This window comes from Dromiciops gliroides, chromosome 4, assembly GCF_019393635.1.
Source record: "Dromiciops gliroides isolate mDroGli1 chromosome 4, mDroGli1.pri, whole genome shotgun sequence".
Classification (NCBI taxonomy): domain Eukaryota; kingdom Metazoa; phylum Chordata; class Mammalia; order Microbiotheria; family Microbiotheriidae; genus Dromiciops; species Dromiciops gliroides.
In genome coordinates, this window is record NC_057864.1 from 454,045,875 (window position 1) to 454,053,335 (window position 7,461).

The 7,461-nt window shown below is 40.8% G+C and overlaps 1 pseudogene; it reads left to right on the forward strand.

Annotated features, from left to right (window-relative positions):
* The first annotated feature begins 579 nt into the window (after positions 1–579).
* On the forward strand, positions 580–2,587 carry LOC122725811 (annotated as a pseudogene).
* Positions 2,588–7,461: the final 4,874 nt, after the last annotated feature.

The following is a 7,461-nucleotide window of genomic DNA, read 5'->3' on the forward strand; positions in this document are numbered from 1 at the left end:
GCAAAACTGGTCTCCTTTTTGTCCCACAAACCAGATGCTCCATCTCCTGGCTTCTCACCTCCTGTCCCTCATGCTTGGAATGCTCTTTCCTCCTCATCTCTACCTCCCAGTTTCCTTCAAGTCCCAGCTAAAGTTCCAACTTCTACAGGTAGCATTATCTGATTCTCTGTTGATTATTTACTATGTACCCATATATAGCTCATTTGGAGATGCAAACCAGTAGCTCTCTTTCTTCCTGCCTTGCCCCTAGCCTAGGTGCATCTGTAGCCTCCCCTTCACCTCCTCTCCCCCTCCCCCACCCCTTGAACACACACACACACACACACACACACACACACACACACGCAACCTTAAAAAAATCCTCCAACTGAAATTAGAAGAATGTTTTGAGGGAGAGTCCACTGTCGCTGTTGCTGCTGTATTGGGGGCTTGATTTGATAGCTCTGGTGCTGAGAGAGGAGATAGTCACTTTACTCTACTCCCCCCCCCCCAACCACCTGTCCAGCCCTGTCTTCTGTCAGTTGGTGCTCTTTACTCCTGGACAGGTTGGAGTATTGGGAGTGGGGTGGGGGTTAGGAGATGAACACTACTGCCAGCAGTTACCCCATAGCCTCCCTCTATTTGGGTGACCCATTCAGACATCACTGAAGCCATACTGTATGTATCTACTACACATCAAGATTTTCAGGGACATAATTACCAAATGCCCCTGGGGGTATACCTGTGTCAACTTTTAGCACCCAGCAGATGTTGAACATGTCCCAGATACCATGAACTTTGATGTAATTAAAGGCAAACTAATCTGTATTGTGTGGTCTCAGTGAGATCCCTCATTGAGGAAATCAGGAGTTAAGAATGTTTTCATTAAAAACCTGGATAGAGGGCAGCTAGGTGGCACAGTGGATAAAGTAACGGCCCTGGATTCAGGAGTACCTGAGTTCAAATCTGGCTTCAGACCCTTGACACTTACTAGCTGTGTGATCCTGGGCAAGTCACTTAACCCTCATTGACCCATAAAAAAAACAAAACAAAAAAACCTGGATAAATCCATAGATAACAAAGCACTTCATGACACATTGTCATCATTTGGGAGCATCTTGTTCTGCAAGGTGGTGTGTGATGAGAAGGGTCCTAAGGGCTATGCATTTGTGCGTTTTAAGAACCAGGATGCTGCAGATAAGGGCCTTGGAGAAGATGAATGGCGTGCTTCTCAATGACCCCAAAGTTTTTTTGGTAGATTCAAGCCTAGGGAAGAACTGGAAGTGGAACTGAGAGCCAAAGCTAAGGAATTCACTAATATTAATATAAAAAACTTAGGTATTGACATGGATGATAAAAGATTGAAAGAACCTTTCAGCAAATATGGCAAAATTCTGCATGCAAAAGTGATGACTGACCCTAATAGAAACCCCAAAGGCTTTGATGGTCTTGTGAGTTTTGAAAAACAAGGTTGACAATAAGACAGTTGAAGAAATGAATGGAAAAGACGTCAATGGGAAAATGGTATTTGTAGCTGGCACAGAAAAAAGAAAATAATGGCAGGCTGAATTAAGATGGAAATTTTAGCAGCTAAAGTAGAAGAAAATTTAGCTGCTACCAGGAGGTATATATCTATATTACGAACGTGGGTGACACCAATGATGATGAAGGATTAAGGAAGGATTTTTCTCTTTTTGGATCTATTACCTGTGCCAAGGTCATGCTCAAAGATGTGTGAAGTAAAGGGTTTGGCTTTGTGTGTTTTTCTTTGCCTGATGAGGCAATGAAGGGTTCACTGTGGACTTCAAGGCCCTCTATGTTGTACTTGTATGAAGGAAAGAAGAAAGAAAAACCCACTTTACCAACCAATATATGCATCATATTTCAGGAATGAGAACCCTCCCTGTCAATGCAATCATTAATCATTTTCAGCCAACTCCTGGGGGTTACTTCATGCCAGCAGTGCCCCAGGCTCAGGACAGACCTCCTTATTATGCTTTCAATCAAATAGTCCAGATGTGACCTAATCCACCATGACAACAATTTGGGAGACCTCTGGGCTTCCAAGGAGTGCCAAATGCTAGTCATGAATTTAGGCCACACCCACCTCTTTGCCACCTGACTCCAGCCAGGTTTTTTGTGGTCTCTCTACTACACATCAGTGAGTAGAAGTGTCCACTAACACTGCAAAATTTATTTCCTAGAAACTTGGTAACTACCCCTGCACCTAGAGCTTTCCCTCCTTACAAATATGTCCCAATTGTCCAAAGCCCACATCCAACTACCAGACTTTGCAGAAAATTCAGGCAGCATTCCACACGCAAGTCCAGGAGTCCCTGAAAGCTTCCATGCCAGCTGCTGTTCCTCCCTAGGAATGCAAGTAGAAACTGGGAGAGCATTTGTTCCCATTGATTCAAACCATGAGCAATAATTTAGTGGGGAAGGTCACAGGTATGGTGCGAGAGACTGAAAATTCAAACTGTTGCACATGCCAGAATCTCCACAATCACATCATTCACAGGTGGAGGAAGCTTTTGCAGTATTAAAAGCTCCTCATGTCAACAAGGAAATTGCCCAGGAGATGTCCATGGTTTCTGCTACCTCTTAGACCAGAAAAACTGAATACTCTGAAGCTAAATAGCCCCTTCATTAGATGTTCACTTAACATGTGGAGACTTCTTCACAGTACTACGGATTGAACACTAGATGAGAGAAGAAGCTGCTGCCATTCTGTATGTTGTTGGGTTTTTTTAATTTGGAAAAAAATCAATTTGAAAGGTTAATGCTTAAAAAACTAAAAGTTTTTTCAGTGGTCAAAATTCACAGGTTTTCTGTGTATGGCCTAGACCGTGTTCACCTTTAATTTTGTTTGATTTAATTCTTTTCTTCTAAAAAAGCTTTTCTGACAGTATTTTTGTTTTGTGTTTTTTTATTGAGAATTGGTTTTATTTGAAATACCCTACTTACAGAGTCTGAAAAGATATTTCTCAATAAGTAAGTAAACCTTTAAAAATCTAGCTAGGTACAGACAAGATACATGTAAGAGAAATTGGGGTTGTTGCTTATTAATTGAGTTAAAATGGCAGGTAACCCACACAGGACAATGGAAAGGTGAAGGGTGCATGGAAACAGGCAGCAGTATTTTACTAACAATGGTTATTATCAAAAAAGTGACATAAACATATGCAAATACTCACATATATCTATAGTCTTCTTTCTTTGGGATCTCCCTCCAATGATGCAGATTGTATTCTATCCATACCTGCCCAAACTTTTCAACTCCTGTCCACAAACTCCTCTATAATTGCCATAAGGCGTCCATCTAATGTGTTGCAGACTTTCCTCTAGCTTCTCTTGATGTCAAGAGGTGTCACAGCAGCACTCTGGCTGTCCACCTGTCATCCCTTGCTTTTGCTAAATGACCAGCCAATCTCCTTTTCTTATTGTGCCATACACTTCCTTGGTGATATCTTTTACAACTATGTCTCAATGTGAATAATCAGTCACCTGAAGTGGTTGCATGTACTTGAATTTGCACCATTGAAAGTTATAATTATGTAAAATATTGTAATCGGTTGCACATGGTGGAAATATGTGGCACAAATTTGAATAATGAGACCATTTCAGAGAATTTATTATGTGTACTTATCAGGAACTAGATGTACTGTTCTTTGGAATATCTCATTGGTTATCTGTTACAGATGACTCACATCCACAATGAGCCTTTCCATCACCCTCTGTGTGAAAGTAATTTTTGATTCATTGGAAATTATTGTGTTTTACTCCCTAGCTTCTTAAACTGTGGTAACTGATTGTGGGGATTGCAAAAAAATATGCAACAGTAAAATGTCATGTATACCTATTTTATATACCTATATAGCTGGGATTGTGTAAAAATTTCTCAGGTGAAAATATGTCACAAGTAGAAAAAAAGTTTTTTAATTTTTTTTCAGGGCAATGAGGGTTAAGTGACTTGTCCAGAGTCATATAGCTAGGAAGTGTCAAGTGTCTCAGGCCATATTTGAACTCAGGTCCTCCTGAATCCAGGGCTGGTGATTTATCCACTGTGCCACCTAGCTGCCCCAAACAAGTGGAAAATTTTTAAGAAGTCCTGTTCTATTCTTTGCTAGCATAAACATATCTCCCAAGTAATATATCATGAGAAAGGGAGACAGACTGGTTCTTTAGAAAGAATATAGTCTGAATATTGTCCTGATAATCTCAAACTGTGAAAAGACCTAGAGGAAAACCTTTATCAATTTGGATATCTGTGCTACGAGGGATTTATAGAAGAATATGGACTTGAGTGTCCACATAAGTAAAGTTATGGGTACATCAGGGCAGCTAGGTGGCGCAGTGGATAGAGCACCGGCCCTGGAGTCAGGAGTTCATCAAGGTATTTTTAAGAAAGTATGAAATTGGGTGCAGCTAGGTGGCACAGTGGATAAAACACCAGCCCTGGATTCAGGAGGACCTGAGTTCAAATCTGACCTCAGACACTTGACACTTACTAGCTGTGTGACCCTGGGCAAGTTACAACCCTCATTGCCCCCCTCCCCCTGCAAAAATATAAAATTTAAGAATACTTTGAAGCACCAAGCCACCTCAACTGACATAGCACATTTTTTATACATAAAGCAAAGAAAATAGAAATTAAAGGATAAAAATGTTTATTTCAAAGTAAATTATGATATCTATTTGCAGTTGTTAGTATTTATAATACATTTGCAGAGATAGGAGGAATTATACTAAATTCGAAAAAAATTTGCAACAGTTGATGTGCTTGGTTTTCCTAGTGTTAATGAAAGTGTTTTAGAATCAGATTTGTGTCCTTTGATCTCCAGGATTAACTGTAGAAGTAAGAAGGGAAAACTCATCATTGGGCAGGTACTGTTGCCAAAATGTAAGTTACATAACAAATTTAGTCCATCACAGTGGCTCATCCACATTCTTCTGAGACCCTAGTCATTAGGCCATGTGAGCTCTGGTGTTGATTAGGGCCAGCCAGTCACTTCATTGAGGAAATACCTGTATCAGAGGTGTGACTGGCCTTGTGGGAGTAAAGGGTCATTAAATTTGTCACGTTGAATGTACGGTGCCTTCCTTAAGGAGCTGGATATCACCCCAGAGGAGGTGTTAGTCCCAGAATGGGAGTCTGTCCAAATGAATGCTCTTCAATTTGTTGATGCAGCTGAAGCAAATGCCCTTGCCAAATTACACGTCTAAATGGCTGGATGGGACAGCATGCATTTGTGCACAGCTGTGATTCCTCTGCGTTGATCTGTAGATAAACTGGGCTGGTCCTGTCAGCAAGATTGTGAAGAAAGTGAAGTTTGTCCTAGTTGTCCATATTCTCCTCCCTTTTGTGTTTATTTCTGACTGAGGGTCACTGAGCTTTTTCCTTTTAGAGGTGACAATAAGCCAATATGGGGCAGTATAAGATACACTGGTAGGAAAGGAGCTAAAATACAACTCTGGGGTTTTCAGTCATAGTTACATCAGTTGGGAAAGAAGCAAGGAAGGGAGAACTGCAGAGATATGATGAGACTGAAAATGCTCAAATGGAGGGCAGCTAGGTGGAGCAGTGGATAAAGCACTGGCTTTGGATTCAGGAGGACCTGAGTTCAAATCCAGTCTCAGACACTTGACACTAGCTGTAGGACCTTGGGCAAGTAATGTCCTGCAAAAGAAAAAAAAGGAGGCAAATAAACACAAATGGGCATGTATGTCTGAATGTGTGTGTGTGTGTGAGAGAGAGACAGACAGAAAGACAGAGACAGAAACACACAGAGAGAAGAGCAGTAAATGAGTAACATTTTTTCAGATATGGTTTTTTTGTTTTTTGTTTTTTTAGTGAGGCAATTGGGGTTAAGTGACTTGCCCAGGGTCACACAGCTAGTAAGTGTTAAGTGTCTGAGGCCGGATTTGAACTCAGGTACTCCTGACTCCAGGGCCGGTGCTCTATCCACTGTGCCACCTAGCTGCCCCAGATATGTTTTTATATAAAACTTAAATCTAGGTCATGTGAGCAATAAGATGGAGAATTAGACACCTTTTATGATCCTGTGACCTCTCAAATTTTTTCAAAACAGAAGTTATGAGTTAGTAGCTTCAGCTATCTCTGTGATTTAGGATGCCTGACTTCCAAAATAAGGTTAAAAAATCCAAATAAACTATGAATTGATAACTTACCCTGATCTCATTCAGCACTCTTACACCACTACCCACTCTTTGGCACAGAGGCTCCACTAGCCAACCCAAGGACCCAACACATGAGTTTTCAACAAAATCCAACCCTCCATGCCACAACAACCCTCCAGGCAGCAGAAGTTTGTTAAATTGCAAGAGAAAGCCAGCTTCTTAGCTGCACTCCAGCGTCAGAAGCTTTCTGGGGCTGAGACTGATAGCCAATGCAGTGGTAAACCATGGTCTGGGCTACAAAATATCTCTACAGGAGAGCAGAAGAACAGAGGGAAAGGGACAGGACAATTGTCTGGCCTTGAAATAGAGTCCAACACCACCTTCAGATCCCTTTCTCCAACAGCCTTGGAGATCCAAACTACAAAAATCAACTCCATAGCACCAATGCAGCAACAGCCTGAATTGTCAATCCTGGCCCAAAGAATTGAGGAACGGAATGGTATGGGATAGTGTGGTGTGTGTGTGTGTGTGTGTGTGTGTGTGTGTGTGTGTGTTTGGAAGACAGATGTGTAGCACTCCACTAAGCCTGAGGGAAAGAACTTAGTATTCAACTGGGGCCAATTTTCTCCAACCAAAGTCACCTAGGGCAGAGACCTAGACTAGTAAACCAGCGTGTGAGGAGATGAAAACATTTCGTGATTCAGCCATCAAGGAAACCACCATAAGAGCAAAGGGAGTCAGAAAAGGAGCAATAGAGGAAAGAAGGAGAAAAAAGATCTGAGGGAGTCAGAAAAGGAGCAATAGAGGAAAAAAGGAGAGAAAAGATCTTAGGAAAAAGAAATCCCAAAGACCTTAAATGTAAGCAGGTAAATTAAAAGAGAAAACCTTAACAACAGAAGGAAATATTAACTCCAGTTCTAGTAAATGAGTTCAGGAATCTATGAAGAAATACTGCAAAACAAAAGAAAAATATACAGCAATTGATGAGACAGAAGAGCCTGTGGGAACATAAGGAAAACATGGAACTGTAACACACTTCCTGAGTGGTTGAAAAGAAAAATGAGAATTATGAAAGCAAAATTTACGATCCACACAGCAAAAAACAATGGGGAGAGGAGAAAAACTGCAATTTGCAAAGGCAAGTTTAAACAAAGAAATAAAAGAGAGAACAATAGACTGGGAATACAAATACACAGAAGAGAAGAATAATCTAGAAGAGAAGCAAAAAAGAAAAAATATTAATACTAAAAGAAAATGTGCTCACTGTCCAAACAAAACTAGTGATTTGGATCGTTCTTAATATGTCTGTGACAGCTTGTATTTTCTTCTTTGAAAACTGCC